The sequence below is a fragment of the Humulus lupulus genome, chromosome 6 (assembly GCF_963169125.1).
Source record: "Humulus lupulus chromosome 6, drHumLupu1.1, whole genome shotgun sequence".
Classification (NCBI taxonomy): domain Eukaryota; kingdom Viridiplantae; phylum Streptophyta; class Magnoliopsida; order Rosales; family Cannabaceae; genus Humulus; species Humulus lupulus.
Genome location: NC_084798.1, coordinates 140,636,728 through 140,660,032, shown reverse-complemented (window position 1 = coordinate 140,660,032; position 23,305 = coordinate 140,636,728). Strand labels below are relative to the sequence as shown.

General features: G+C 43.2%; 68 non-coding genes across 68 annotated transcripts; all 68 read right to left on the bottom strand.

Moving 5' to 3' along the window:
- Positions 1-87: 87 nt before the first annotated feature.
- LOC133786844 (5S ribosomal RNA) lies at positions 88-206 on the bottom strand. The gene has a single exon (XR_009871985.1). It is a non-coding gene; the product is annotated as a 5S ribosomal RNA (ribosomal RNA).
- Positions 207-431: 225 nt separating this feature from the next.
- On the bottom strand, positions 432-550 carry LOC133786489 (5S ribosomal RNA). The gene has a single exon (XR_009871647.1). It is a non-coding gene; the product is annotated as a 5S ribosomal RNA (ribosomal RNA).
- Positions 551-776: 226 nt separating this feature from the next.
- On the bottom strand, positions 777-895 carry LOC133786480 (5S ribosomal RNA). Its single transcript, XR_009871638.1, has one exon. It is a non-coding gene; the product is annotated as a 5S ribosomal RNA (ribosomal RNA).
- A 220-nt stretch (positions 896-1,115) lies between these two features.
- Positions 1,116-1,234, bottom strand: LOC133788121 (5S ribosomal RNA). The gene has a single exon (XR_009873097.1). It is a non-coding gene; the product is annotated as a 5S ribosomal RNA (ribosomal RNA).
- A 224-nt stretch (positions 1,235-1,458) lies between these two features.
- On the bottom strand, positions 1,459-1,577 carry LOC133788047 (5S ribosomal RNA). Its single transcript, XR_009873028.1, has one exon. It is a non-coding gene; the product is annotated as a 5S ribosomal RNA (ribosomal RNA).
- A 226-nt stretch (positions 1,578-1,803) lies between these two features.
- Positions 1,804-1,922, bottom strand: LOC133786488 (5S ribosomal RNA). Its single transcript, XR_009871646.1, has one exon. It is a non-coding gene; the product is annotated as a 5S ribosomal RNA (ribosomal RNA).
- A 225-nt stretch (positions 1,923-2,147) lies between these two features.
- LOC133786487 (5S ribosomal RNA) lies at positions 2,148-2,266 on the bottom strand. Its single transcript, XR_009871645.1, has one exon. It is a non-coding gene; the product is annotated as a 5S ribosomal RNA (ribosomal RNA).
- A 226-nt stretch (positions 2,267-2,492) lies between these two features.
- LOC133786479 (5S ribosomal RNA) lies at positions 2,493-2,611 on the bottom strand. Its single transcript, XR_009871637.1, has one exon. It is a non-coding gene; the product is annotated as a 5S ribosomal RNA (ribosomal RNA).
- Positions 2,612-2,831: 220 nt separating this feature from the next.
- Positions 2,832-2,950, bottom strand: LOC133787200 (5S ribosomal RNA). The gene has a single exon (XR_009872235.1). It is a non-coding gene; the product is annotated as a 5S ribosomal RNA (ribosomal RNA).
- Positions 2,951-3,174: 224 nt separating this feature from the next.
- On the bottom strand, positions 3,175-3,293 carry LOC133788014 (5S ribosomal RNA). The gene has a single exon (XR_009872997.1). It is a non-coding gene; the product is annotated as a 5S ribosomal RNA (ribosomal RNA).
- Positions 3,294-3,519: 226 nt separating this feature from the next.
- LOC133786843 (5S ribosomal RNA) lies at positions 3,520-3,638 on the bottom strand. Its single transcript, XR_009871984.1, has one exon. It is a non-coding gene; the product is annotated as a 5S ribosomal RNA (ribosomal RNA).
- A 226-nt stretch (positions 3,639-3,864) lies between these two features.
- On the bottom strand, positions 3,865-3,983 carry LOC133786979 (5S ribosomal RNA). The gene has a single exon (XR_009872116.1). It is a non-coding gene; the product is annotated as a 5S ribosomal RNA (ribosomal RNA).
- Positions 3,984-4,208: 225 nt separating this feature from the next.
- On the bottom strand, positions 4,209-4,327 carry LOC133786752 (5S ribosomal RNA). Its single transcript, XR_009871898.1, has one exon. It is a non-coding gene; the product is annotated as a 5S ribosomal RNA (ribosomal RNA).
- Positions 4,328-4,552: 225 nt separating this feature from the next.
- LOC133786717 (5S ribosomal RNA) lies at positions 4,553-4,671 on the bottom strand. Its single transcript, XR_009871861.1, has one exon. It is a non-coding gene; the product is annotated as a 5S ribosomal RNA (ribosomal RNA).
- A 212-nt stretch (positions 4,672-4,883) lies between these two features.
- Positions 4,884-5,002, bottom strand: LOC133787578 (5S ribosomal RNA). The gene has a single exon (XR_009872591.1). It is a non-coding gene; the product is annotated as a 5S ribosomal RNA (ribosomal RNA).
- Positions 5,003-5,228: 226 nt separating this feature from the next.
- LOC133787943 (5S ribosomal RNA) lies at positions 5,229-5,347 on the bottom strand. Its single transcript, XR_009872929.1, has one exon. It is a non-coding gene; the product is annotated as a 5S ribosomal RNA (ribosomal RNA).
- A 225-nt stretch (positions 5,348-5,572) lies between these two features.
- LOC133786613 (5S ribosomal RNA) lies at positions 5,573-5,691 on the bottom strand. Its single transcript, XR_009871763.1, has one exon. It is a non-coding gene; the product is annotated as a 5S ribosomal RNA (ribosomal RNA).
- Positions 5,692-5,915: 224 nt separating this feature from the next.
- Positions 5,916-6,034, bottom strand: LOC133786603 (5S ribosomal RNA). The gene has a single exon (XR_009871753.1). It is a non-coding gene; the product is annotated as a 5S ribosomal RNA (ribosomal RNA).
- Positions 6,035-6,260: 226 nt separating this feature from the next.
- Positions 6,261-6,379, bottom strand: LOC133786663 (5S ribosomal RNA). The gene has a single exon (XR_009871810.1). It is a non-coding gene; the product is annotated as a 5S ribosomal RNA (ribosomal RNA).
- A 221-nt stretch (positions 6,380-6,600) lies between these two features.
- Positions 6,601-6,719, bottom strand: LOC133786546 (5S ribosomal RNA). The gene has a single exon (XR_009871701.1). It is a non-coding gene; the product is annotated as a 5S ribosomal RNA (ribosomal RNA).
- Positions 6,720-6,943: 224 nt separating this feature from the next.
- LOC133786612 (5S ribosomal RNA) lies at positions 6,944-7,062 on the bottom strand. The gene has a single exon (XR_009871762.1). It is a non-coding gene; the product is annotated as a 5S ribosomal RNA (ribosomal RNA).
- Positions 7,063-7,286: 224 nt separating this feature from the next.
- On the bottom strand, positions 7,287-7,405 carry LOC133786777 (5S ribosomal RNA). The gene has a single exon (XR_009871921.1). It is a non-coding gene; the product is annotated as a 5S ribosomal RNA (ribosomal RNA).
- Positions 7,406-7,633: 228 nt separating this feature from the next.
- On the bottom strand, positions 7,634-7,752 carry LOC133786931 (5S ribosomal RNA). Its single transcript, XR_009872069.1, has one exon. It is a non-coding gene; the product is annotated as a 5S ribosomal RNA (ribosomal RNA).
- A 220-nt stretch (positions 7,753-7,972) lies between these two features.
- On the bottom strand, positions 7,973-8,091 carry LOC133787567 (5S ribosomal RNA). The gene has a single exon (XR_009872581.1). It is a non-coding gene; the product is annotated as a 5S ribosomal RNA (ribosomal RNA).
- Positions 8,092-8,314: 223 nt separating this feature from the next.
- LOC133788072 (5S ribosomal RNA) lies at positions 8,315-8,433 on the bottom strand. Its single transcript, XR_009873051.1, has one exon. It is a non-coding gene; the product is annotated as a 5S ribosomal RNA (ribosomal RNA).
- A 221-nt stretch (positions 8,434-8,654) lies between these two features.
- On the bottom strand, positions 8,655-8,773 carry LOC133788009 (5S ribosomal RNA). Its single transcript, XR_009872992.1, has one exon. It is a non-coding gene; the product is annotated as a 5S ribosomal RNA (ribosomal RNA).
- Positions 8,774-8,993: 220 nt separating this feature from the next.
- On the bottom strand, positions 8,994-9,112 carry LOC133788149 (5S ribosomal RNA). Its single transcript, XR_009873124.1, has one exon. It is a non-coding gene; the product is annotated as a 5S ribosomal RNA (ribosomal RNA).
- A 227-nt stretch (positions 9,113-9,339) lies between these two features.
- Positions 9,340-9,458, bottom strand: LOC133788099 (5S ribosomal RNA). Its single transcript, XR_009873077.1, has one exon. It is a non-coding gene; the product is annotated as a 5S ribosomal RNA (ribosomal RNA).
- A 220-nt stretch (positions 9,459-9,678) lies between these two features.
- On the bottom strand, positions 9,679-9,797 carry LOC133788160 (5S ribosomal RNA). The gene has a single exon (XR_009873135.1). It is a non-coding gene; the product is annotated as a 5S ribosomal RNA (ribosomal RNA).
- Positions 9,798-10,023: 226 nt separating this feature from the next.
- LOC133786673 (5S ribosomal RNA) lies at positions 10,024-10,142 on the bottom strand. Its single transcript, XR_009871819.1, has one exon. It is a non-coding gene; the product is annotated as a 5S ribosomal RNA (ribosomal RNA).
- Positions 10,143-10,366: 224 nt separating this feature from the next.
- LOC133788010 (5S ribosomal RNA) lies at positions 10,367-10,485 on the bottom strand. The gene has a single exon (XR_009872993.1). It is a non-coding gene; the product is annotated as a 5S ribosomal RNA (ribosomal RNA).
- A 226-nt stretch (positions 10,486-10,711) lies between these two features.
- On the bottom strand, positions 10,712-10,830 carry LOC133787843 (5S ribosomal RNA). The gene has a single exon (XR_009872834.1). It is a non-coding gene; the product is annotated as a 5S ribosomal RNA (ribosomal RNA).
- A 229-nt stretch (positions 10,831-11,059) lies between these two features.
- On the bottom strand, positions 11,060-11,178 carry LOC133786537 (5S ribosomal RNA). Its single transcript, XR_009871692.1, has one exon. It is a non-coding gene; the product is annotated as a 5S ribosomal RNA (ribosomal RNA).
- A 227-nt stretch (positions 11,179-11,405) lies between these two features.
- LOC133788141 (5S ribosomal RNA) lies at positions 11,406-11,524 on the bottom strand. The gene has a single exon (XR_009873117.1). It is a non-coding gene; the product is annotated as a 5S ribosomal RNA (ribosomal RNA).
- A 220-nt stretch (positions 11,525-11,744) lies between these two features.
- On the bottom strand, positions 11,745-11,863 carry LOC133786825 (5S ribosomal RNA). Its single transcript, XR_009871967.1, has one exon. It is a non-coding gene; the product is annotated as a 5S ribosomal RNA (ribosomal RNA).
- A 221-nt stretch (positions 11,864-12,084) lies between these two features.
- Positions 12,085-12,203, bottom strand: LOC133786464 (5S ribosomal RNA). Its single transcript, XR_009871623.1, has one exon. It is a non-coding gene; the product is annotated as a 5S ribosomal RNA (ribosomal RNA).
- A 227-nt stretch (positions 12,204-12,430) lies between these two features.
- Positions 12,431-12,549, bottom strand: LOC133786976 (5S ribosomal RNA). The gene has a single exon (XR_009872113.1). It is a non-coding gene; the product is annotated as a 5S ribosomal RNA (ribosomal RNA).
- A 227-nt stretch (positions 12,550-12,776) lies between these two features.
- Positions 12,777-12,895, bottom strand: LOC133786658 (5S ribosomal RNA). Its single transcript, XR_009871805.1, has one exon. It is a non-coding gene; the product is annotated as a 5S ribosomal RNA (ribosomal RNA).
- A 225-nt stretch (positions 12,896-13,120) lies between these two features.
- Positions 13,121-13,239, bottom strand: LOC133786627 (5S ribosomal RNA). Its single transcript, XR_009871776.1, has one exon. It is a non-coding gene; the product is annotated as a 5S ribosomal RNA (ribosomal RNA).
- Positions 13,240-13,468: 229 nt separating this feature from the next.
- LOC133788067 (5S ribosomal RNA) lies at positions 13,469-13,587 on the bottom strand. Its single transcript, XR_009873046.1, has one exon. It is a non-coding gene; the product is annotated as a 5S ribosomal RNA (ribosomal RNA).
- Positions 13,588-13,813: 226 nt separating this feature from the next.
- LOC133786682 (5S ribosomal RNA) lies at positions 13,814-13,932 on the bottom strand. The gene has a single exon (XR_009871827.1). It is a non-coding gene; the product is annotated as a 5S ribosomal RNA (ribosomal RNA).
- A 226-nt stretch (positions 13,933-14,158) lies between these two features.
- LOC133786800 (5S ribosomal RNA) lies at positions 14,159-14,277 on the bottom strand. Its single transcript, XR_009871943.1, has one exon. It is a non-coding gene; the product is annotated as a 5S ribosomal RNA (ribosomal RNA).
- A 226-nt stretch (positions 14,278-14,503) lies between these two features.
- Positions 14,504-14,622, bottom strand: LOC133786351 (5S ribosomal RNA). The gene has a single exon (XR_009871515.1). It is a non-coding gene; the product is annotated as a 5S ribosomal RNA (ribosomal RNA).
- A 222-nt stretch (positions 14,623-14,844) lies between these two features.
- On the bottom strand, positions 14,845-14,963 carry LOC133786809 (5S ribosomal RNA). The gene has a single exon (XR_009871951.1). It is a non-coding gene; the product is annotated as a 5S ribosomal RNA (ribosomal RNA).
- A 229-nt stretch (positions 14,964-15,192) lies between these two features.
- Positions 15,193-15,311, bottom strand: LOC133787896 (5S ribosomal RNA). The gene has a single exon (XR_009872884.1). It is a non-coding gene; the product is annotated as a 5S ribosomal RNA (ribosomal RNA).
- A 226-nt stretch (positions 15,312-15,537) lies between these two features.
- On the bottom strand, positions 15,538-15,656 carry LOC133787823 (5S ribosomal RNA). Its single transcript, XR_009872814.1, has one exon. It is a non-coding gene; the product is annotated as a 5S ribosomal RNA (ribosomal RNA).
- A 221-nt stretch (positions 15,657-15,877) lies between these two features.
- LOC133787993 (5S ribosomal RNA) lies at positions 15,878-15,996 on the bottom strand. The gene has a single exon (XR_009872977.1). It is a non-coding gene; the product is annotated as a 5S ribosomal RNA (ribosomal RNA).
- Positions 15,997-16,220: 224 nt separating this feature from the next.
- LOC133786379 (5S ribosomal RNA) lies at positions 16,221-16,339 on the bottom strand. The gene has a single exon (XR_009871542.1). It is a non-coding gene; the product is annotated as a 5S ribosomal RNA (ribosomal RNA).
- A 227-nt stretch (positions 16,340-16,566) lies between these two features.
- Positions 16,567-16,685, bottom strand: LOC133787903 (5S ribosomal RNA). The gene has a single exon (XR_009872891.1). It is a non-coding gene; the product is annotated as a 5S ribosomal RNA (ribosomal RNA).
- A 221-nt stretch (positions 16,686-16,906) lies between these two features.
- On the bottom strand, positions 16,907-17,025 carry LOC133786574 (5S ribosomal RNA). Its single transcript, XR_009871727.1, has one exon. It is a non-coding gene; the product is annotated as a 5S ribosomal RNA (ribosomal RNA).
- A 226-nt stretch (positions 17,026-17,251) lies between these two features.
- Positions 17,252-17,370, bottom strand: LOC133786542 (5S ribosomal RNA). The gene has a single exon (XR_009871697.1). It is a non-coding gene; the product is annotated as a 5S ribosomal RNA (ribosomal RNA).
- A 227-nt stretch (positions 17,371-17,597) lies between these two features.
- On the bottom strand, positions 17,598-17,716 carry LOC133786336 (5S ribosomal RNA). The gene has a single exon (XR_009871500.1). It is a non-coding gene; the product is annotated as a 5S ribosomal RNA (ribosomal RNA).
- A 225-nt stretch (positions 17,717-17,941) lies between these two features.
- LOC133786823 (5S ribosomal RNA) lies at positions 17,942-18,060 on the bottom strand. The gene has a single exon (XR_009871965.1). It is a non-coding gene; the product is annotated as a 5S ribosomal RNA (ribosomal RNA).
- Positions 18,061-18,288: 228 nt separating this feature from the next.
- LOC133787895 (5S ribosomal RNA) lies at positions 18,289-18,407 on the bottom strand. The gene has a single exon (XR_009872883.1). It is a non-coding gene; the product is annotated as a 5S ribosomal RNA (ribosomal RNA).
- A 220-nt stretch (positions 18,408-18,627) lies between these two features.
- Positions 18,628-18,746, bottom strand: LOC133787495 (5S ribosomal RNA). Its single transcript, XR_009872514.1, has one exon. It is a non-coding gene; the product is annotated as a 5S ribosomal RNA (ribosomal RNA).
- A 227-nt stretch (positions 18,747-18,973) lies between these two features.
- On the bottom strand, positions 18,974-19,092 carry LOC133786935 (5S ribosomal RNA). Its single transcript, XR_009872073.1, has one exon. It is a non-coding gene; the product is annotated as a 5S ribosomal RNA (ribosomal RNA).
- Positions 19,093-19,317: 225 nt separating this feature from the next.
- Positions 19,318-19,436, bottom strand: LOC133787968 (5S ribosomal RNA). Its single transcript, XR_009872953.1, has one exon. It is a non-coding gene; the product is annotated as a 5S ribosomal RNA (ribosomal RNA).
- Positions 19,437-19,657: 221 nt separating this feature from the next.
- Positions 19,658-19,776, bottom strand: LOC133787841 (5S ribosomal RNA). Its single transcript, XR_009872832.1, has one exon. It is a non-coding gene; the product is annotated as a 5S ribosomal RNA (ribosomal RNA).
- A 225-nt stretch (positions 19,777-20,001) lies between these two features.
- On the bottom strand, positions 20,002-20,120 carry LOC133786410 (5S ribosomal RNA). Its single transcript, XR_009871573.1, has one exon. It is a non-coding gene; the product is annotated as a 5S ribosomal RNA (ribosomal RNA).
- A 227-nt stretch (positions 20,121-20,347) lies between these two features.
- Positions 20,348-20,466, bottom strand: LOC133786886 (5S ribosomal RNA). The gene has a single exon (XR_009872027.1). It is a non-coding gene; the product is annotated as a 5S ribosomal RNA (ribosomal RNA).
- A 222-nt stretch (positions 20,467-20,688) lies between these two features.
- LOC133786308 (5S ribosomal RNA) lies at positions 20,689-20,807 on the bottom strand. The gene has a single exon (XR_009871474.1). It is a non-coding gene; the product is annotated as a 5S ribosomal RNA (ribosomal RNA).
- A 229-nt stretch (positions 20,808-21,036) lies between these two features.
- LOC133787894 (5S ribosomal RNA) lies at positions 21,037-21,155 on the bottom strand. Its single transcript, XR_009872882.1, has one exon. It is a non-coding gene; the product is annotated as a 5S ribosomal RNA (ribosomal RNA).
- Positions 21,156-21,375: 220 nt separating this feature from the next.
- LOC133788166 (5S ribosomal RNA) lies at positions 21,376-21,494 on the bottom strand. Its single transcript, XR_009873140.1, has one exon. It is a non-coding gene; the product is annotated as a 5S ribosomal RNA (ribosomal RNA).
- A 226-nt stretch (positions 21,495-21,720) lies between these two features.
- On the bottom strand, positions 21,721-21,839 carry LOC133786508 (5S ribosomal RNA). Its single transcript, XR_009871665.1, has one exon. It is a non-coding gene; the product is annotated as a 5S ribosomal RNA (ribosomal RNA).
- A 221-nt stretch (positions 21,840-22,060) lies between these two features.
- Positions 22,061-22,179, bottom strand: LOC133787867 (5S ribosomal RNA). Its single transcript, XR_009872856.1, has one exon. It is a non-coding gene; the product is annotated as a 5S ribosomal RNA (ribosomal RNA).
- A 225-nt stretch (positions 22,180-22,404) lies between these two features.
- LOC133788105 (5S ribosomal RNA) lies at positions 22,405-22,523 on the bottom strand. The gene has a single exon (XR_009873083.1). It is a non-coding gene; the product is annotated as a 5S ribosomal RNA (ribosomal RNA).
- Positions 22,524-22,748: 225 nt separating this feature from the next.
- On the bottom strand, positions 22,749-22,867 carry LOC133787916 (5S ribosomal RNA). Its single transcript, XR_009872904.1, has one exon. It is a non-coding gene; the product is annotated as a 5S ribosomal RNA (ribosomal RNA).
- Positions 22,868-23,088: 221 nt separating this feature from the next.
- On the bottom strand, positions 23,089-23,207 carry LOC133787935 (5S ribosomal RNA). The gene has a single exon (XR_009872922.1). It is a non-coding gene; the product is annotated as a 5S ribosomal RNA (ribosomal RNA).
- Positions 23,208-23,305: the final 98 nt, after the last annotated feature.

Here is a 23,305-nt window from a genome sequence, read left to right as displayed (position 1 = left end):
TCTTTAAAGATTTGAAACAGAAAATACAAACTTTAGAGCCGTAAGTGGATTTTTGAAGAACAAAAAAAAAAAAAAATGATGTTTTCAGGGGTGCAACACGAGGACTTCCCAGGAGGTCACCCAACCTAGTACTACTCTCGCCCAAGCACGCTAAACTGCGGAGTTCTGATGGGATCTGGTGCATTAGTGCTATCATGATCGCACCCGGAATGTTTGGTCCGCAATATTCAATTATTGCGAACGCGTGTGTCCTCCCTTTTCTCCCTCAGATCAACTAGGAACTTCTTATTCGCTGCTTGTTAGTGACCACGGTGTTAACACCTAAAGGGAAACGGAATAAATGACTCTTTAAAGATTTAAAACAGAAAATACAAACTTTTGAGCCGTAAGTGGATTTTTGAAGAACAAAAAAAAAAAAAATGATGTTTTCAGGGGTGCAACACGAGGACTTCCCCGGAGGTCACCCATCCTAGTACTATTCTCGCCCAAACACGCTTAACTGGGGAGTTCAGATGGGATCCGGTGCATTAGTGCCGGTATGATCACACCCGGAATGTTTGGTCCGCAATATTCATTTATAACGAACGCGTGTGTCCTCCCTTTTCTCCCTCGGATCAACTAGGAACTTCTTATTCGCTGCTTGTTAGTGACCACGGTGTTAACCCCTCAAGGGAAACAGAATAAATGACTCTTTGAAGATTTGAAACAGAAAATACAAACTTTTGAGCCGTAATTGGATTTTTGAAGAACCAAAAAAAAAAAAAATGATGTTTTCAGGGGTGCAACACGAGGACTTCCCAGGAGGTCACCCATCCTAGTACTACTCTCGCCCAAGCATGCTTAACTGCGGAGTTCTGATGGGATTCGATGCAGTAGTGCTGGTATGATCGCACCCGGAATGTTTCGTCCGCAATATTCATTTATAGCAAACGCGTGTGTCCTCCCTTTTCTCCCTCGGATCAACTAGGAACGTCTTATTCGCAGCTTGTTAGTGACCACGGTCTTAACCCCTCAAAAGAAACAGAATAAATGATTCTTTAAAGATTATAAACAGAAAATACAAACTTTTGAGCCGTAAGTGGATTTTTGAAGAACAAAAAAAAATGATGTTTTCAGGGGTGCAACACGAGGACTTCCCAGGAGGTCACCCATCCTAGTACTACTCTCGCCCAAGCACGCTTAACTACGGAGTTCTGATGGGATCCGGTGCATTAGTGCTGGTATGATCGCACCCGGAATGTTTGGTCCGCAATATTCATTTATAGGGAACGAGTGTGTCCTCCCTTTTCTGACTCGGATCAACTAGGAACTTCTTATTCGCTGCTTGTTAGTGACCACGGTGTTAACCCCTCAAGGGAAACAGAATAAATGTCTCTTTAAAGATTTAAAACAGAAAATACAAACTTTAGAGCCCTAAGTGGGTTTTTGAAGAACAAAAAAAAAAAAATGTTGTTTTCAGGGGTGCAACACGAGGACTTCCCAGGAGGTCACCCATCCCAGTACTACTCTCGCCCAAGCACGCTTAACTGCGGAGTTCTGATGGGATCCGGTGGATTAGTGCTGCTATGATCGCAACCAGAATGTTTGGTCCGCAATATTCATTTATAGAGAACGCGTGTGTCCTCCCTTTTCTCCCTCGGATCAACTAGGAACTTCTTATTCGCTGCTTTTTAGTGACCACGGTGTTAACCCCTCAAGGGAAACGGAATAAATGACTCTTTAAAGATTTGAAACAGAAAATACAAACTTTAGAGCCGTAAGTGGATTTTTGAAGAACAAAAAAAAAAAAAAATGATGTTTTCAGGGGTGCAACACGAGGACTTCCCCGGAGGTCACCCATCCTAGTACTATTCTCGCCCAAACACGCTTAACTGGGGAGTTCAGATGGGATCCGGTGCATTAGTGCCGGTATGATCACACCCGGAATGTTTGGTCCGCAATATTCATTTATAACGAACGCGTGTGTCCTCCCTTTTCTCCCTCGGATCAACTAGGAACTTCTTATTCGCTGCTTGTTAGTGACCACGGTGTTAACCCCTCAAGGGAAACAGAATAAATGACTCTTTGAAGATTTGAAACAGAAAATACAAACTTTTGAGCCGTAATTGGATTTTTGAAGAACCAAAAAAAAAAAAATGATGTTTTCAGGGGTGCAACACGAGGACTTCCCCGGAGGTCACCCATCCTAGTACTATTCTCGCCCAAACACGCTTAACTGGGGAGTTCAGATGGGATCCGGTGCATTAGTGCCGGTATGATCACACCCGGAATGTTTGGTCCGCAATATTCATTTATAACGAACGCGTGTGTCCTCCCTTTTCTCCCTCGGATCAACTAGGAACTTCTTATTCGCTGCTTGTTAGTGACCACGGTGTTAACCCCTCAAGGGAAACAGAATAAATGACTCTTTGAAGATTTGAAACAGAAAATACAAACTTTTGAGCCGTAATTGGATTTTTGAAGAACCAAAAAAAAAAAAAATGATGTTTTCAGGGGTGCAACACGAGGACTTCCCAGGAGGTCACCCATCCTAGTACTACTCTCGCCCAAGCATGCTTAACTGCGGAGTTCTGATGGGATTCGATGCAGTAGTGCTGGTATGATCGCACCCGGAATGTTTCGTCCGCAATATTCATTTATAGCAAACGCGTGTGTCCTCCCTTTTCTCCCTCGGATCAACTAGGAACGTCTTATTCGCAGCTTGTTAGTGACCACGGTCTTAACCCCTCAAAAGAAACAGAATAAATGATTCTTTAAAGATTATAAACAGAAAATACAAACTTTTGAGCCGTAAGTGGATTTTTGAAGAACAAAAAAAAATGATGTTTTCAGGGGTGCAACACGAGGACTTCCCAGGAGGTCACCCATCCTAGTACTACTCTCGCCCAAGCACGCTTAGCTACGGAGTTCTGATGGGATCCGGTGCATTAGTGCTGGTATGATCGCACCCGGAATGTTTGGTCCGCAATATTCATTTATAGGGAACGAGTGTGTCCTCCCTTTTCTGACTCGGATCAACTAGGAACTTCTTATTCGCTGCTTGTTAGTGACCACGGTGTTAACCCCTCAAGGGAAACAGAATAAATGTCTCTTTAAAGATTTAAAACAGAAAATACAAACTTTAGAGCCCTAAGTGGGTTTTTGAAGAACAAAAAAAAAAAAATGTTGTTTTCAGGGGTGCAACACGAGGACTTCCCAGGAGGTCACCCATCCTAGTACTACTCTCGCCCAAGCACGCTTAACTGCGGAGTTCTGATGGGATCCGGTGGATTAGTGCTGCTATGATCGCAACCAGAATGTTTGGTCCGCAATATTCATTTATAGAGAACGCGTGTGTCCTCCCTTTTCTCCCTCGGATCAACTAGGAACTTCTTATTCGCTGCTTTTTAGTGACCACGGTGTTAACCCCTCAAGGGAAACGGAATAAATGACTCTTTAAAGATTTGAAACAGAAAATACAAACTTTAGAGCCGTAAGTGGATTTTTGAAGAACAAAAAAAAAAAAAAATGATGTTTTCAGGGGTGCAACACGAGGACTTCCCAGGAGGTCACCCAACCTAGTACTACTCTCGCCCAAGCACGCTAAACTGCGGAGTTCTGATGGGATCTGGTGCATTAGTGCTATCATGATCGCACCCGGAATGTTTGGTCCGCAATATTCAATTATTGCGAACGCGTGTGTCCTCCCTTTTCTCCCTCGGATCAACTAGGAACTTCTTATTCGCTGCTTGTTAGTGACCACGGTGTTAACACCTAAAGGGAAACGGAATAAATGACTCTTTAAAGATTTAAAACAGAAAATACAAACTTTTGAGCCGTAAGTGGATTTTTGAAGAACAAAAAAAAAAAAAAATGATGTTTTCAGGGGTGCAACACGAGGACTTCCCCGGAGGTCACCCATCCTAGTACTACTCTCGCCCAAGAACGCTTAACTGAGGAGTTCTGATGGGATCCGATGCATTTGTGCATGTATGATCGCACCCGGAATGTTTGGTCCGCAATATTCATTTATAGCGAACGCGTGTGTCCTCCCTTTTCTCCCTCGGATCATCTAGGAACTTCTTATTCGCTGCTAGTTAGTGACCACGGTGTTAACCCCTCAAGGGAAACAGAATAAATGACTCTTTCAAGATTTAAAACAGAAATTATAAACTTTTGAGCCGTTAGTGGATATTTGAAGAACTAAAAAAAAAAAAATGATGTTTTCAGAGGTGCAACACGAAGGCTTCCCAGGAGGTCACCCATCCTAGTACTACTCTCACCCAAGCACGCTTAACTGGGGAGTTCTAATGGGATCCGGTGCATTAGAGCTGGTATGATCGCACCCAGAATGTTTGGTCCGCAATATTCATTTATAGCGAACGCGTGTGTCCTCCCTTTTCACCCTCGGATCATATCGGAACTTCTTCTTCGCTGCTTGTTAGTGACCACGGTGTTAACCCCTCAAGGGAAACGGAATAAATGTCTCTTTAAAGATTTAAAACAGAAAATTCAAACTTTTGAGCCGTAAGTGGGTTTTTGAAGAACAAAAAAAAAAAAAATGATGTTTTCAGGGGTGCAACACGAGGACATCCCAGGAGGTCACCCATCATAGTACTACTCTCGCCCAATCACGCTTAACTGCGGAGTTCTGATGGGATCCAATGCATTAGTGCTGGTATGATCGCACCCGGAATGTTTAGTCCACAATATTCATTTATAGCGAACGCGTGTGTCCTCCCTCGGATCAACTAGGAACGTCTTATTCGCTGCTTGTTAGTGACCACGGTCTTAACCCCTCAAAGGAAACAGAATAAATGACTCTTTAAAGATTTTAAACAGAAAATACAAACTTTTGAGCCGTAAGTGGATTTTTGGAGAACAAAAAAAAAATGACGTTTTCAGGGGTGCAACACGAGGACTTCCCAGGAGGTCACCCATCCTAGTACTACTCTCGCCCGAGCACGCTTAACTGTGGAGTTCTGATGGGATCCGGTGCATTAGTGCTGGTAAGATCGCACCCGGAATGTTTAGTCCGCAATATTCATTTATAGCGAACGCGTGTGTCCTCCCTTTTCTCATTCGGATCAACTAGGAACTTCTTATTCGCTGCTTGTTAGTGACCACGGTGTTAACCCCTCAAGGGAAACGGAATAAATGTCTCTATAAAGATTTAAAACAGAAAATACAAACTTTTGAGCCGTAAGTGGGTTTTTGAAGAACAAAAAAAAAAAAAAATGTTGTTTTCAGGGGTGCTACACGAGGACTTCACAAGAGGTCACCCATCCCAGTACTACTCTCGCCCAAGCACGCTTAACTGCGGAGTTCTGATGGGATCCGGTGCATTAGTGCGGGTATGATCGCACCCGGAATGTTTGGTCCGCAATATTCATTTATAGCGAACGCGTGTGTCCTCCCTTTTCTCCCTCGGATCGACTAGGACCTTCTTATTCGTTGCTTCTTAGTGACCACGGTCTTAACCCCTCAAAGGAAACAGAATAAATGACTCTTTAAAGATTTAAAACAGAAAATACAAACTTTTGAGCCGAAAGTGGGTTTTTGAAGAACAGAAAAAAAAAATATGATGTTTTCAGGGGTGCAACACGAGGACTTCCCTGGAGGTCACCCATCCTAGTACTACTCTCGCTCAAGCACGCTTAACTGCGGAGGTCTGATGGGATCCGCTGCATTGGTGCTGGTATGATCGCACCCGGAATGTTTGGTCCGCAATATTCATTTATAGCGAACGCGTGTGTCCTCCCATTTCTCCCTCGGATCAACTAGGAACTTCTTATTCGCTGCTTGTTAGAGACCACGGTGTTAACCCCTCAAGGGAAACGGAATAAATGTCTCTTTAAAGATTTAAAACAGAAAATACAAACTTTTGAGCCGAAAGTGGATTTTTGAAGAACAAAAAAAAAAAAATGATGTTTTCAGGGGTGCAACACGAGGACTTCCCTGGAGGTCACCCATCCTAATACTACTCTCGCCCAAGCACGCTTAACTGCGGAGTTCTGATGGGATCCGCTGCATTGGTTCTGGTATGATCGCACCCGGAATTTTTGGTCCGCAATATTCATTTATAGCGAACGCGTGTGTCGTCCCTTTTCTCCCTCGGATCAACTAGGAACTTCTTATTCGCTGCTTGTTAGTGACCACGGTGTTAACCCCTCAAGGGAAACGGAATAAATGACTCTTTATAGATTTGAAACAGAAAATACAAACTTTTCACCCGTAAGTGGATTTTTTGAAGAACAAAAAAAAAAAAAATGTTGTTTTCAGGGGTGCTACACGAGGACTTCCCAGGAGGTCACCCATCCCAGTACTACTCTCGCCCAAGCACGCTTAACTGCGGAGTTCTGATGGGATCCGGTGCATTAGTGCTGGTATGATCGCACCCTGAATGTTTGGTCCGCAATATTCATTTATAGCGAACGCGTGTGTCGTCTCTTTTCTCACTCGGATCAACTAGGAACTTCTTATTCGCTGCTTCTTAGTGACCACGGTCTTAACCCCTCAAAGGAAACAGAATAAATGACTCTTTAAAGATTTTAAACAGAAAATACAAACTTTTGAGACGTAAGTGGATTTTTGAAGAACAAAAAAAAAATGATGTTTTCAGGGGTGCAACACTAGGACTTCCCAGGAGGTCACCCATCCTAGTACTACTCTCGCCCGTGCACGCTTAACTGCGGAATTCTGATGGGATCCGGTGCATTAGTGCTGGTATGATGGCACCCGGAATGTTTGGTCCGCAATATTCATTTATAGAGAACGCGTGTGTCCTCCCATTTCTCTCTCGGATCATCTAGGAACTTCTTATTCGCTGCTTGTTAGAGACCACGGTGTTAACCCCTCAAGGGAAACAGAATAAATGTCTCTTTAAAGATTTAAAACAGAAAATACAAACTTTTGAGCCGAAAGTGGGTTTTTGAAGAACAAAAAAAAAAAAATGATGTTTTCAGGGGTGCAACACGAGGACTTCCCTGGAGGTCACCCATCCTAGTACTACTCTCGCTCAAGCACGCTTAACTGCGGAGGTCTGATGGGATCCGCTGCATTGGTGCTGGTATGATCGCACCCGGAATGTTTGGTCCGCAATATTCATTTATAGCGAACGCGTATGTCCTCCCATTTCTCCCTCGGATCAACTAGGAACTTCTTATTCGCTGCTTGTTAGAGACCACGGTGTTAACCCCTCAAGGGAAACGGAATAAATGTCTCTTTAAAGATTTAAAACAGAAAATACAAACTTTTGAGCCGAAAGTGGATTTTTGAAGAACAAAAAAAAAAAAATGATGTTTTCAGGGGTGCAACACGAGGACTTCCCTGGAGGTCACCCATCCTAGTACTACTCTCGCCCAAGCACGCTTAACTGCGGAGTTTTGATGGGATCCGCTGCATTGGTGTTGGTATGATCGCACCCGGAATTTTTGGTCAACAATATTCATTTATAGCGAACGCGTGTGTCCTCCCTTTTCTCCCTCGGATCAACTAGGAACTTCTTATTCGCTGCTTGTTAGTGACCACGGTGTTAACCCCTCAAGGGAAACGGACTAAATGACTCTTTATAGATTTGAAACAGAAAATACAAACTTTTCACCCGTAAGTGGATTTTTTGAAGAACAAAAAAAAAAACAAAATGTTGTTTTCAGGGGTGCTACACGAGGACTTCCCAGGAGGTCACCCATCCCAGTACTACTCTCGCCCAAGCACCCTTAACTGCGGAGTTCTGATGGGATCCGGTGCATTAGTGCTGGTATGATCGCACCCGGAATGTTTGGTCCGCAATATTCATTTATAGCGAACGCGTGTGTCGTCTCTTTTCTCCCTCGGATCAACTAGGAACTTCTTATTCGCTGCTTCTTAGTGACCACGGTCTTAACCCCTCAAAGGAAACAGAATAAATGACTCTTAAAAGATTTTAAACAGAAAATAAAACTTTTGAGCCGTAAGTTGATTTTTGGAGAAAAAAAAAAAAATGACGTTTTCAGGGGTGCAACACGAGGACTTCCCAGGAGGTCACCCATCCTAGTACTACTCTCGCCCGAGCACGCTTAACTGTGGAGTTCTGATGGGATCCGGTGCATTAGTGCTGGTAAGATCGCACCCGGAATGTTTGGTCCGCAATATTCATTTATAGCGAACGCGTGTGTCCTCCCTTTTCTCCCTCGGTTCAACTAGGAACTTCTTATTAGCTGCTTGTTAGTGACCACGGTGTTAACCCCTCAAGGGAAACGGAATAAATGTCTCTTTAAAGATTTAAAACAGAAAATACAAACTTTTGAGCCGTAAGTGGGTTTTTGAAGAACAAAAAAAAAAAATGTTGTTTTCAGGGATGCTACACGAGGACTTCCCAGGAGGTCACCCATCCCAGTACTACTCTCGCCCAAGCACGCTAAACTGCGGAGTTCTGATGGGATCCGGTGCATTAGTGCTGGTATGATCGCACCCGGAATGTTTGGTCCGCAATATTCATTTATAGCGAACGCGTGTGTCCTCCCTTTTCTCCCTCGGATCAACTATGAACTTCTTATTCGCTGCTTCTTAGTGACCACGGTCTTAACCCGTCAAAGGAAACAGAATAAATGACTCTTTAAAGATTTTAAACAGAAAATACAAACTTTTGAGACGTAAGTGGATTTTTGAAAAACAAAAAAAAAATGATGTTTTCAGGGGTGCAACACGAGGACTTCCCAGGAGGTCACCCATCCTAGTACTACTCTCGCCCAAGCACGCTTAACTGCGGAGTTCTGATGGGATCCGATGCATTAGTGCTGGTATGATCGCACCCGGAATGTTTGTTCCGCAACATTCATTTATAGCGAACGCGTGTGTCCTCCCTTTTCTCCCTCGGATCAACTAGGAACGTCTTATTCGCTGCTTGGTAGTGACCACGAACTTAACCATTCAAAGGAAACAGAATAAATGACTCTTTAAAGATTTTAAACAGAAAATACAAACTTTTGAGGCGTAAGTGGATTTTTGAAGAACAAAAAAAAATGATGTTTTCAAGGGTGCAACACGAGGACTTCCCCGGAGGTCACCCATCCTAGTACTACTCTCGCCCAAGCGAGCTTAACTGCGGAGTTCTGATGGGATCCGGTGCATTAGTGCTGGTATGATCGCACCCGGAATATTTGGTCCGCAATATTCATTTATAGCGAACGCGTGTGTCCTCCCTTTTCTCCCTCAGATCAACTAGGAACTTCTTATTCGCTGCTTGTTAGTGACCACGGTGTTAACCCCTCAAGGGAAACGGAATAAATGACTCTTTAAAGAGTAAAAACAGAAAATTCAAACTTTTGAGCCGTAAGTGGATTTTTGAAGAACAAAAAAAAAAAAGAAATGATGTTTTCAGGGGTGCAACACGAGGACTTCCCCGGAGGTCACCCATCCTAGTACTACTCTCGCCCAAGCACGCATAACTGCGGAGTTCTGATGGGATCCGATGCATTAGTGCTGGTATGATCGCACCCGGAATGTTTGTTCCACAACATTCATTTATAGGGAACGCGTGTGTCCTCCCTTTTCTCCCTCGGATCAACTAGGAACGTCTTATTCGCTGCTTGTTAGTGACCACGGTCTTAACCTCTCAAAGGAAACAGAATAAATGACTCTTTAAAGATTTTAAACAGAAAATACAAACTTTTGAGCCGTAAGTGGATTTTTGAAGAACAAAAAAAAATGATGTTTTCAGGGGTGCAACACGAGGACTTCCCAGGAGGTCACCCATCCTAGTACTATTCTCGCCCAAACACGCTTAACTGCGGAGTTCAGATGGGATCAAGTGCATTAGTGCCGGTATGATCGCACCCGGAATGTTTGGTCCGCAATATTCATTTATAGCGAACGCGTGTGTCCTCCCTTTTCTCCCTCGGATCAACTAGGAACTTCTTATTCGCTGCTTGTTAGTGACCACGGTGTTAACCCCTCAAGGGAAACAGAATAAATGTCTCTTTCAAGATTTAAAATAGAAAATACAAACTTTTGATCCGTAAGTGGATTTTTGAAGAACAAAAAAACAAAAAAATGATGTTTTCAGGGGTGCAACACGAGGACTTCCCAGGAGGTCACCCATCCTAGTACTACTCTCGCTAAAGCACGCTTAACTGCGGAGTTCTGATGGGAACCGGTGCTTTAGTGCTGGTATGATCGCACCAGGAATGTTTGGTCCGCAATATTCATTTATAGCGGATGCGTGTGTCCTCCCTTTTCTCCCTCAGATCAACTAGGAACTTCTTATTCGCTGCTTGTTAGTGACCACGGTCTTAACCCCTCAAGGGAAACAGAATAAATGACTCTTTAAAGATTTGAAACAGAAAATATAAACTTTTGACCCGTAAGTGGATTTTTTGAAGAACAAAAAAAAAAAATGATGTTTTCAGGGGTGCAACACGAGGACTTCACAGGAGGTCACCCATCCCAGTACTACTCTCGCCCAAGCACGCTTAACTGCGGAGTTCTGATGGGATCCGATGCATTATTGCTGGTATGATCGCACCCGGAATGTTTGTTCCGCAACATTCATTTATAGCGAACGCGTGTGTCCTCCCTTTTCTCCCTCGGATCAACTAGGAACGTCTTATTCACTGCTTGTTAGTGACCATGGTCTTAACCATTCAAAGGAAACATAATAAATGACTCTTTAAAGATTTTAAACAGAAAATACAAACATTTGAGCCGTAAGTGGATTTTTGAAGAACAAAAAAATAAAAATATGATGTTTTCAAGGGTGCAACACGAGGACTTCCCAGGAGGTCACCAATCCTAGTACTACTCTCGCCCAAGCACGCTTAACTGCGGAGTTCTGATGGGATCCGGTGCATTAGTGCAGGTATGATCGCACCCGGAATGTTTGGTCCGCCATGTTCATTTATAGCGAACGCGTGTGTCCTCCCTTTTCTCCCTCGGATCAACTAGGAACTTCTTATTCGCTGCTTGTTAGTGACGACGGTGTTAACCCCTCAAGGGAAACGGAATAAATGACTCTTTAAAGGGTAAAAACAGAAAATACAAACTTTTGAGCCGTAAGTGGATTTTTGAAGAACAAATAAAAAATAAAAAAATTAGGTTTTCAGGGGTGCAACACGAGGACTTCCCAGGAGGTCACCCATCCTAGTACTACTCTCGCCCAAGCACGCATAACTGCGGAGTTCTGATGGGATCCGATGCATTAGTTCTAGTATGATCGCACCCTGAATGTTTGGTCCGCAATATTCATTTATAGCCAACACGTGTGTCCTCCCTTTTCTCCCTCGGATCAACCAGGAACTTCTTATTCACTGCTTGTTAGTGACCACGGTGTTAACCCCTCAAGGGAAACGGAATAAATGACTCTTTAAAGATTTGAAACAGAAAATACAAACTTTTGAGCCGTAAGTGGATTTTTGAAGAACAAATAAAAAAAAAAAATTAGGTTTTAAGGGGTGCAACACGAGGACTTCCCAGGAGGTCACCCATCCTAGTACTACTCTCGCCCAAGCACATATAACTGCGGAGTTCTGATGGGATCCGATGCATTAGTGCTGGTATGATCGCACCCGGAATGTTTATTCCGCAACATTCATTTATAGGGAACGCGTGTGTCCTCCCTTTTTTCCCTCGGATCAACTAGGAACGTCTTATTCGCTGCTTGTTAGTGACCACGGTCTTAACCTCTCAAAGGAAACAGAATAAATGACTCTTTAAAGATTTTAAACAGAAAATACAAACTTTTGAGCCGTAAGTGGATTTTTGAAGAACAAAAAAAAATGATGTTTTCAGGGGTGCAACACGAGGACTTCCCAGGAGGTCACCCATCCTAGTTCTATTCTCGCCCAAACACATTTAACTGCGGAGTTCAGATGGGATCCAGTGCATTAGTGCCGGTATGATCGCATCCGGAATGTTTGGTCCGCCATATTCATTTATAGCGAACGCGTGTGTCCTCCCTTTTCTCCCTCGGATCAACTAGGAACTTCTTATTCGCTGCTTGTTAGTGACCACGGTGTTAACCTCTCAAGGGAAACGGAATAAATAACTCTTTAAAGATTTGAAACAGAAAATACAAACTTTTGAGCCGTAAGTGGATTTTTGAAGAACAAAAAAAAAATGATGTTTTCAAGGGTGCAACACGAGGACATCCCAGGAGGTCACCCATCCTAGTACTACTCTCGCCCAAGCGAGCTTAACTGCGGAGTTCTGATGGGATCCGGTGCATTAGTGCTGGTATGATCGCACCCGGAATATTTGGTCCGCAATATTCATTTATAGCGAACGCGTGTGTCCTCCCTTTTCTCCCTCGGATCAACTAGGAACTTCTTATTCGCTGCTTGTTAGTGACCACGGTGTTAACCCCTCAAGGGAAACGGAATAAATGACTCTTTAAAGAGTAAAAACAGAAAATACAAACTTTTGAGCCGTAAGTGGATTTTTGAAGAAAAAAAAAAAAAAAGAAATGATGTTTTCAGGGGTGCAACACGAGGACTTCCCAGGAGGTCACCCATCCTGGTACTACTCTCGCCCAAGCATGCTTAACTGCGGAGTTCTGATGGGATCCGGTGCATTAGTGCAGGTATGATCGCACCCGGAATGTTTGGTCCGCTATATTCATTTATAGCGAACGCGTGTGTCCTCCCTTTTCTCCCTCGGATCAACTAGCAACTTCTTATTCGCTGCTTGTTAGTGACGACGGTGTTAACCCCTCAAGGGAAACGGAATAAATGACTCTTTAAAGAGTAAAAACAGAAAATACAAACTTTTGAGCCGTAAGTGGATTTTTGAAGAACAAAAAAAAAAACGAAATGATGTTTTCAGGGGTGCAACACGAGGACTTCCCAGGAGGTCACCCATCCTCGTAATTCTCTCGCCCAAGCACGCTTAACTACGGAGTTCTGATGGGATCCGGTGCATTAGTTCTAGTATGATCGCACCCTGAATGTTTGGTCTGCAATATTCATTTATAGCCAACACGTGTGTCCTCCCTTTTCTCCCTCGGATCAACTAGGAACATCTTATTCGCTGCTTGTTAGTGACCACGGTGTTAACCCCTCAAGGGAAACGGAATAAATGACTCTTTAAAGATTTGAAACAGAAAATACAAACTTTTGAGCCGTAAGTTGATTTTTGAAGAACAAAAAAAAAAAAAATGATGTTTTCAGGGGTGCAACACGAGGACTTCCCAGGAGGTCACCCATCCCTGTACTACGCTCTCCCAAGCACGCTTAACTGCGGAGTTCGGATGGGATCCGATGCATTAGTGCTGGTATGATCGCACCCGGAATGTTTGGTCCGCAATATTCATTTATAGCGGACGCGTGTGTCCTCCCTTTTCTCCGTCGGATCAACTAGGAACTTCTTATTCGCTGCTTGTTAGTGACCACGGTGTTAACCCCTCAAGGGAAACGGAATAAATGACTCTTTAAAGATTTGAAACAGAAAATACAAACTTTTGAGCCGTAAGTGGATTTTTAAAGAACAAATAAAAAATAAAAAAATTAGGTTTTCAGGGGTGCAACACGAGGACTTCCCAGGAGGTCACCCATCCTAGTACTACTCTCGCCCAAGCACGCATAACTGCGGAGTTCTGATGGGATCCGATGCATTAGTGCTGGTATGATCGCACCAGGAATGTTTGTTCCACAACATTCACTTATAGGGAACGCGTGTGTCCTCCCTTTTCTCCCTCGGATCAACTAGGAACTTCTTATTCGCTGCTTGTTAGTGACCATGGTCTTAACCATTCAAAGGAAACAGAATAAATGACTCTTTAAAGATTTTAAACAGAAAATACAAACTTTTGAGCCGTAAGTGGATTTTTGAAGAACAAAAAAATAAAAATATGATGTTTTCAAGGGTGCAACACGAGGACTTCCCAGGAGGTCACCCATCCTAGTACTACTCTCGCCCAAGCACGCTTAACTGCGGAGTTCTGATGGGATCCGGTGCATTAGTGCTGGTATGATCGCACCCGGAATGTTTGGTCCGCTATATTCATTATAGCGAACGCGTGTGTCCTCCCTTTTCTCCCTCGGATCAACTAGGAACTTCTTATTCGCTTCTTGTTAGTGACCACGGTGTTAACCCCTCAAGGGAAACGGAATAAATGACTCTTTAAAGAGTAAAAACAGAAAATACAAACTTTTGAGCCGTAAGTGGATTTTTGAAGAACAAAAAAAAAAAAGAAATGATGTTTTCAGGGGTGCAACACGAGGACTTCCCAGGAGGTCACCCATCCTAGTAATTCTCTCGCCCAAGCATGCTTAACTACGGAGTTCTGATGGAATCCGGTGCATTAGTTCTAGTATGATCGCACCCTGAATGTTTGGTCCGCAATATTCATTTATAGCCAACACGTGTGTCCTCCCTTTTCTCCCTCGGATCAACTAGGAACATCTTATTCGCTGCTTGTTAGTGACCACGGTGTTAACCCCTCAAGGGAAACGGAATAAATGACTCTTTAAAGATTTGAAACAGAAAATACAAACTTTTGAGCCGTAAGTGGATTTTTGAAGAACAAAAAAACAAAAAAATGATGTTTTCAGGGGTGCAACACGAGGACTTCCCAGGAGGTCACCCATCCTAGTAATTCTCTCGCCCAAGCACGCTTAACTACGGAGTTCTGATGGGATCCGGTGCATTAGTTCTAGTATGATCGCACCCTGAATGTTTGGTCTGCAATATTCATTTATAGCCAACACGTGTGTCCTCCCTTTTCTCCCTCGGATCAACTAGGAACATCTTATTCGCTGCTTGTTAGTGACCACGGTGTTAACCCCCCAAGGGAAACGGAATAAATGACTCTTTAAAGATTTGAAACAGAAAATACAAACTTTTGAGCCGTAAGTTGATTTTTGATGAACAAAAAAAAAAATGATGTTTTCAGGGGTGCAACTCGAGGACTTCCCAGGAGGTCACCCATCCCTGTACTACGCTCTCCCAAGCACGCTTAACTGCGGAGTTCTGATGGGATCCGATGCATTAGTGCTGGTATGATCGCACCCGGAATGTTTGGTACGCAATATTCATTTATAGCGGACGCGTGTGTCCTCCCTTTTCTCCGTCGGATCAACTAGGAACTTCTTATTCGCTGCTTGTTAGTGACCACGGTGTTAATCCCTCAAGGGAAACGGAATAAATGACTCTTTAAAGATTTGAAACAGAAAATACAAACTTTTGAGCCGTAAGTGGATTTTTAAAGAACAAATAAAAAATAAAAAAATTAGGTTTTCAGGGGTGCAACACGAGGACTTCCCAGGAGGTCACCCATCCTAGTACTACTCTCGCCCAAGCACGCATAACTGCGGAGTTCTGATGGGATCCGATGCATTAGTGCTGGTATGATCGCACCCGGAATGTTTGTTCCACAACATTCATTTATAGGGAACGCGTGTGTCCTCCCTTTTCTCCCTCGGATCAACTAGGAACTTCTTATTCGCTGCTTGTTAGTGACCATGGTCTTAACCATTCAAAGGAAACAGAATAAATGACTCTTTAAAGATTTTAAACAGAAAATACAAACATTTGAGCCGTAAGTGGATTTTTGAAGAACAAAAAAATAAAAATATGATGTTTTCAAGGGTGCAACACGAGTACTTCCCAGGAGGTCACCCATCCTAGTACTACTCTCGCCCAAGCACGCTTAACTGCGGAGTTCTGATGGGATCCGGTGCATTAGTGCTGGTATGATCGCACCCGGAATGTTTGGTCCGCTATATTCATTTATAGCGAACGCGTGTGTCCTCCCTTTTCTCCCTCGGATCAACTAGGAACGTCTTATTCGCTGCTTGTTGGTGACCACAGTCTTAACCCCTCCAAGGAAACAGAATAAATGATTCTTTAAAGATTATAAACAGAAAATACAAACTTTTGAGCCGTAAGTGGATTTTTGAAGAACAAAAAAAAAATGATGTTTTCAGGGGTGCAACACGAGGACTTCTCAGGAGGTCACCCATCCTAGTACTACTCTCGCCCAAGCATGCTTAACTGCAGAGTTCTGATGGGATCTGGTGGATTAGTACTGGTATGATCGCACCCGGAATGTTTGGTCCGCCATATTCATTTATAGAGAACGCGTGTGTCCTCCCTTTTCTCCCTCGGATCAACTAGGAACTTCTTATTCGCTGCTTGTTAGTGACCACGGGTTAACCCATCAAGGGAAACAGAATAAATGACTCTTTAAAGAGTTAAAATAGAAAATACAAACTTTTGAGCCATAAGTGGATTTTTGAAGAACAAAAAAAAAAAAAATGATGTTTTCAGGGGTGCAACACGAGGACTTCCCAGGAGGTCACCCATCCTAGAACTAGTCTCGCCCAAACACGCTTAACTGCAGAGTTCAGATGGGATCCGGTGCATTAGTGCAGGTATGATCGCACCCAGAATGTTTGGTCCGCAATATTCATTTGTAGCGAATGCGTGTGTCCCCCCTTTTCTCCCTCGGATCAACTAGGAACTTCTTATTCGCTGCTTGTTAGTGACCACGGTGTTAACCCCTCAAGGGAAACAGAATAAATGACTCTTTAAAGATTTGAAACAGAAAATACAAACTTTTGAGCCGTAATTGGATTTTTGAAGAACAAAAAAAAAAAAAAAATGATGTTTTCAGGTGTGCAACACGAGGACTTCCCAGGAGGTCACCCAACCTAGTACTACTCTCGCCCAAGCACGCTTAACTGCGGAGTTCTGATGGGATCCGTTGCATTAGTGCTGGTATGATCGCACCCGGATTGTTTAGTCCGCAATATTCATTTATAGCGAACGCGTGTGTCCTCCCTTTTCTCCCTCGGATCAACTAGGAACGTCTTATTCGCTGCTTGTTGGTGACCACGGTCTTAACCCCTCAAAGGAAACATAATAAATGATTCTTTAAAGATTATAAATAGAAAATACAAACTTTTGAGCCGGAAGTGGATTTTTGAAGAACAAAAAAAAAATGATGTTTTCAGGGGTGCAACACGAGGACTTCTCAGGAGGTCACCCATCCTAGTACTACACTCGCCCAAGCACGCTTAACTGCAGAGTCCTGATGGGATCCGGTGGATTAGTACTGGTATGATCGCCCCCGGAATGTTTGGACCGCAATATTCATTTATAGAGAACGCGTGTGTCCTCCCTTTTGTCCCTCGGATCAACTAGGAATTTCTTATTCGCTGCTTGTTAGTGACCACGGTGTTAACCCCTCAAGGGAAACAGAATAAATGACTCTTTAAAGAGTTAAAACAGACAATACAAACTTTTGAGCCATAAGTGGATTTTTGAAGAACAAAAAAAAAAAAAAATGATGTTTTCAGGGGTGCAACATGAGGACTTCCTAGGAGGTCACCCATCCTAGTACTATTCTCGCCCAACCACGCTTAACTGCGGAGTTCTGATGGGATCCGGTGCATTAGTGCTGGTATGATCGCACCCGGAATGTTTTGTCCGCAATATTCATTTATAGAGAACGCGTGTGTCCTCCCTTTTCTCTAACAGATCAACTAGGAACTTCTTATTCGCTGCTTGTTAGTGACCACGGTGTTAACCCCTCAAGGGAAACAGAATAAATGACTCTTTAAAGAGTTAAAATAGAAAATACAAAATTTTGAGGCATAAGTGGATTTTTGAAGAACAAAAAAAAAAAAGAAATGATGTTTTCAGGGGTGCAACACGAGGACTTCCTAGGAGTTCACCTATCCTAGTACTACTCTCGCCCAAGCACGCTTAACTGCGGAGTTCTGATGGGATCCGGTGCATTAGTGCTGGTATGATCGCACCCGGAATGTTTGGTGCGCTATATTCATTTAAAGCGAACGCGTGTGTCCTCCCTTTTCTCCCTCGGATCAACTAGGAACTTCTTATTCGCTTCTTGTTAGTGACCACGGTGTTAACCCCTTAAGGGAAACGGAATAAATGACTCTTTAAAGAGTAAAAACAGAAAATACAAACTTTTGAGCCGTAAGTGGATTTTTGAAGAACAAAAAAAAAAGAAATGATGTTTTCAGGGGTGCAACACGAGGACTTCCCAGGAGGTCACCCATCCTAGTAATTCTCTTGCCCAAGCATGCTTAACTACGGAGTTCTGATGGGATCCGGTGCATTAGTTCTAGTATGATCGCACCCTGAATGTTTGGTCCGCAATATTCATTTATAGCCAACACGTGTGTCCTCCCTTTTCTCCCTCGGATCAACTAGGAACATCTTATTCGCTGCTTGTTAGTGACCACGGTGTTAACCCCTCAAGGGAAACGGAATAAATGACTCTTTAAAGATTTGAAACAGAAAATACAAACTTTTGAGCCGTAAGTGGATTTTTGAAGAACAAATAAAAAAAAAAAAATTAGGTTTTAAGGGGTGCAACACGAGGACTTCCCAGGAGGTCACCCATCCTAGTACTACTCTCGCCCAAGCACGCATAACTGCGGAGTTCTGATGGGATCCGATGCATTAGTGCTGGTATGATCGCACCCGGAATGTTTGTTCCGCAACATTCATTTATAGGCAACGAGTGTGTCCTCCCTTTTCTCCCTCGGATCAACTAGGAACGTCTTATTCGCTGCTTGTTAGTGACCACGGTCTTAACCTCTCAAAGGAAACAGAATAAATGACTCTTTAAAGATTTTAAACAGAAAATACAAACTTTTGAGCCGTAAGTGGATTTTTGAAGAACAAAAAAAAATGATGTTTTCAGGGGTGCAACACGAGGACTTCCCAGGAGGTCACCCATCCTAGTACTATTCTCGCCCAAACACGCTTAACTGCGGAGTTCAGATGGGATCCAGTGCATTAGTGCCGGTATGATCGCACCCGGAATGTTTGGTCCGCCGTATTCATTTATAGCGAACGCGTGTGTCCTCCCTTTTTTCCCTCGGATCAACTAGGAACTTCTTATTCGCAGCTTGTTAGTGACCACGGTGTTAACCCCTCAAGGGAAACAGAATAAATGTCTCTTTCAAGATTTAAAACAGAAAATACAAACTTTTGAGCCGTAATTGGGTTTTTGAAGAACAAAAAAAAAAAATTATTTATTTTTTCAGGGGTGAAACACGACGACTTCTCAGGAGGTCACCCATCCTAGTACTACTCTCGCCCAAGCACTCTTAACTGCAGAGTTCTGATGGGATCCGGTGGATTAGTACTCGTATGATCGCACCCAGAATGTTTGGTCCGCAATATTCATTTATAGAGAACGCGTGTGTCCTCCCTTTTCTCCTTCGGATCAACTAGGAACTTCTTATTCGCTGCTTGTTAGTGACCACGGTGTTAACCCCTCAAGGGAAACAGAATAAATGACTCTTTAAAGATTTGAAACAGAAAATACAAACTTTTGAGCCGTAATTGGATTTTTGAAGAACAAAAAAAAAAAAAATGATGTTTTCAGGGGTGCAACACGAGGACTTCCCAGGAGGTCACCCAACCTAGTACTACTCTCGACCAAGCACGCTTAACTGCGGAGTTCTGATGGGATCCGTTGCATTAGTGCTGGTATGATCGCACCCGGATTGTTTAGTCCGCAATATTCATTTATAGCGAACGCGTGTGTCCTCCCTTTTCTCCCTCGGATCAACTAGGAACGTCTTATTCGCTGCTTGTTGGTGACCACGGTCTTAACCCCTCAAAGGAAACAGAATAAATGATTCTTTAAAGATTATAAACAGAAAATACAAACTTTTGAGCCGTAAGTGGATTTTTGAAGAACAAAAAAAAAATGATGTTTTCAGGGGTGCAACACGTGGACTTCTCAGGAGGTCACCCATCCTAGTACTACTCTCGCCCAAGCACGCTTAACTGCAGAGTTCTGATGGGATCCGGTGGATTAGTACTGGTATGATCGCACCCGGAATGTTTGGTCCGCAATATTCATTTATAGAGAACGCGTGTGTCCTCCCTTTTCTCCCTCGGATCAACTAGGAACTTCTTATTCGCTGCTTGTTAGTGACCACGGTGTTAACCCCTCAAGGGAAACAGAATAAATGACTCTTTAAAGATTTGAAACAGAAAATACAAACTTTTGAGCCGTAATTGGATTTTTGCAGAACAAAAAAAAAAAAAATGATGTTTTCAGGGGTGCAACACGAGGACTTCCCAGGAGTTCACCCATCCTAGTAATTCTCTCGCCCAAGCACGCTTAACTGCGGAGTTCTGATGGGATCCGGTGCATTAGTGCTGGTATGATCACACCCGGAATGTTTGGTCCGCTATATTCATTTATAGCGAACGCGTGTGTCCTCCCTTTTCTCCCTCGGATCAACTAGGAACTTCTTATTCGCTTCTTGTTAGTGACCACGGTGTTAACCCCTCAAGGGAAACCGAATAAATGACTCTTTAAAGATTTGAAACAGAAAATACAAACTTTTGAGCCGTAAGTGGATTTTTGAAGAACAAAAAAAAAAAAGAAATGATGTTTTCAGGGGTGCAACACGAGGACTTCCCAGGAGGTCACCCATCCTAGTAATTCTCTCGCCCAAGCATGCTTAACTACGGAGTTTTGATGGGATCCGGTGCATTAGTTCTAGTATGATCGCACCCTGAATGTTTGGTCCGCAATATTCATTTATAGCCAACACGTGTGTCCTCCCTTTTCTCCCTCGGATCAACTAGGAACATCTTATTCGCTGCTTGTTAGTGACCACGGTGTTAACCCCTCAAGGGAAACGGAATAAATGACTCTTTAAAGATTTGAAACAGAAAATACAAACTTTTGAGCCGTAAGTGGATTTTTGAAGAACAAAAAAAAAAATGATGTTTTCAGGGGTGCAACACGAGGACTTCCCAGGAGGTCACCCATCCCAGTACTACGCTCTCCCAAGCACGCTTAACTGCGGAGTTCTGATGGGATCCGGTGCATTAGTGCTGGTATGATCGCACCTGGAATGTTTGGTCCGCAATATTCATTTATAGCGGACGCGTGTGTCCTCCCTTTTCTCCGTCGGATCAACTAGGAACTTCTTATTCGCTGCTTGTTAGTGACCACGGTGTTAACCCCTCAAGGGAAACGGAATAAATGACTCTTTAAAGATTTGAAACAGAAAATACAAACTTTTGAGCCGTAAGTGGATTTTTGAAGAACAAATAAAAAAAAAAAAAATTAGGTTTTAAGGGGTGCAACACGAGGACTTCCCAGGAGGTCACCCATCCTAGTACTACTCTCGCCCAAGCACGCATAACTGCGGAGTTCTGATGGGATCCGATGCATTAGTGCTGGTATGATCGCACCCGGAATGTTTGTTCCGCACCATTCATTTATAAGGAACGCGTGTGTCCTCCCTTTTCTCCCTCGGATTAACTAGGAACGTCTTATTCGCTGCTTGTTAGTGACCACGGTCTTAACCTCTTAAAGGAACTAGAATAAATGACTCTTTAAAGATTTTAAACAGAAAATACAAACTTTTGAGCCGTAAGTGGATTTTTGAAGAACAAAAAAAAATGATGTTTTCAGGGGTGCAACACGAGGACTTCCCAGGAGGTCACCCATTCTAGTACTATTCTCGCCCAAACACATTTAACTGCGGAGTTCAGATGGGATCCAGTGCATTAGTGCCGGTATGATCGCACCCGGAATGTTTGGTCCGCCATATTCATTTATAGCGAACGCGTGTGTCCTCCCTTTTCTCCCTCGGATCAACTACGAACTTCTTATTCGCTTCTTGTTAGTGACCACGGTGTTAACCCCTCAAGGGAAACAGAAGAAATGACTCTTTAAAGATTTGAAACAGAAAATACAAACTTTTGAGCCGTAATTGGATTTTTGAAGAACAAAAAAAAAAAAAAATGATGTTTTCAGGGGTGCAACATGAGGACTTCCCAGGAGGTCACCCAACCTAGTACTACTCTCGACCAAGCACGCTTAACTGCGGAGTTCTGATGGGATCCGTTGCATTAGTGCTGGTATGATCGCACCCGGATTGTTTAGTCCGCAATATTCATTTATAGCGAACGCGTGTGTCCTCCCATTTCTCCCTCGGATCAACTAGGAACGTCTTATTCGCTGCTTGTTGGTGACCACGGTCTTAGCCCCTCAAAGGAAACAGAATAAATGATTCTTTAAAGATTATAAACAGAAAATACAAACTTTTGAGCCGTAAGTGGATTTTTGAAGAACAAAAAAAAAATGATGTTTTCAGGGGTGCAACACGAGGACTTCTCAGGAGGTCACCCATCCTAGTACTACTCTCGCCCAAGCACGCTTAACTGCAGAGTTCTGATGGGATCCGGTGGATTAGTACTGGTATGATCGCACCCGGAATGTTTGGTCCGCAATATTCATTTATAGAGAACGCGTGTGTCCTCCCTTTTCTCCCTCGGATCAACTAGGAACTTCTTATTCGCTGCTTGTTAGTGACCACGGTGTTAACCCATCAAGGGAAACAGAATAAATGACTCTGTAAAGAGTTAAAATAGAAAATACAAACTTTTGAGCCATAAGTGGATTTTTGAAGAACAAAAAAAAAAAACATGATGTTTTCAGGGGTGCAACACGAGGACTTCCCAGGAGGTCACCCATCCTTGTACTATTCTCGCCCAAACACGCTTAACTGCAGAGTTCAGATGGGATCCGGTGCATTAGTGCCGGTATGATCGCACCCAGAATGTTTGGTCCGCAATATTCATTTATAGCGAATGCGTGTGTCCTCCCTTTTCTCCCTCGGATCAACTAGGAACTTCTTATTCGCTGCTTGTTAGTGACCACGGTGTTAACCCCTCAAGGGAAACAGTATAAATGACTCTTTAAAGATTTGAAACAGAAAATACAAACTTTTGAGCCGTAATTGGATTTTTGAAGAACAAAAAAAAAAAAAATTATTTTTTCAGGGGTGCAACACGAGGACTTCCCAGGAAGTCACCCAACCTAGTACTACTCTCGCCCAAGCACGCTTAACTGCGGAGTTCTGATGGGATCCGTTGCATTAGTGCTGGTATGATCGCACCCGGATTGTTTAGTCCGCAATATTCATTTATAGCGAACGCGTGTGTCCTCCCTTTTCTCCCTCGGATCAACTAGGAACGTCTTATTCGCTGCTTGTTGGTGACCACGGTCTTAACCCCTCAAAGGAAACATAATAAATGATTGTTTAAAGATTATAAATAGAAAATACAAACTTTTGAGCCGTAAGTGGATTTTTGAAGAACAAAAAAAAAATGATGTTTTCAGGGGTGCAACACGAGGACTTCTCAGGAGGTCACCCATCCTAGTACTACACTCGCCCAAGCACGCTTAACTGCAGAGTTCTGATGGGATCCGGTGGATTAGTACTGGTATGATCGCACCCGGAATGTTTGGACCGCAATATTCATTTATAGAGAACGCGTGTGTCCTCCCTTTTGTCCCACGTGTCAACTACGAACTTCTTATTCGCTGCTTGTTAGT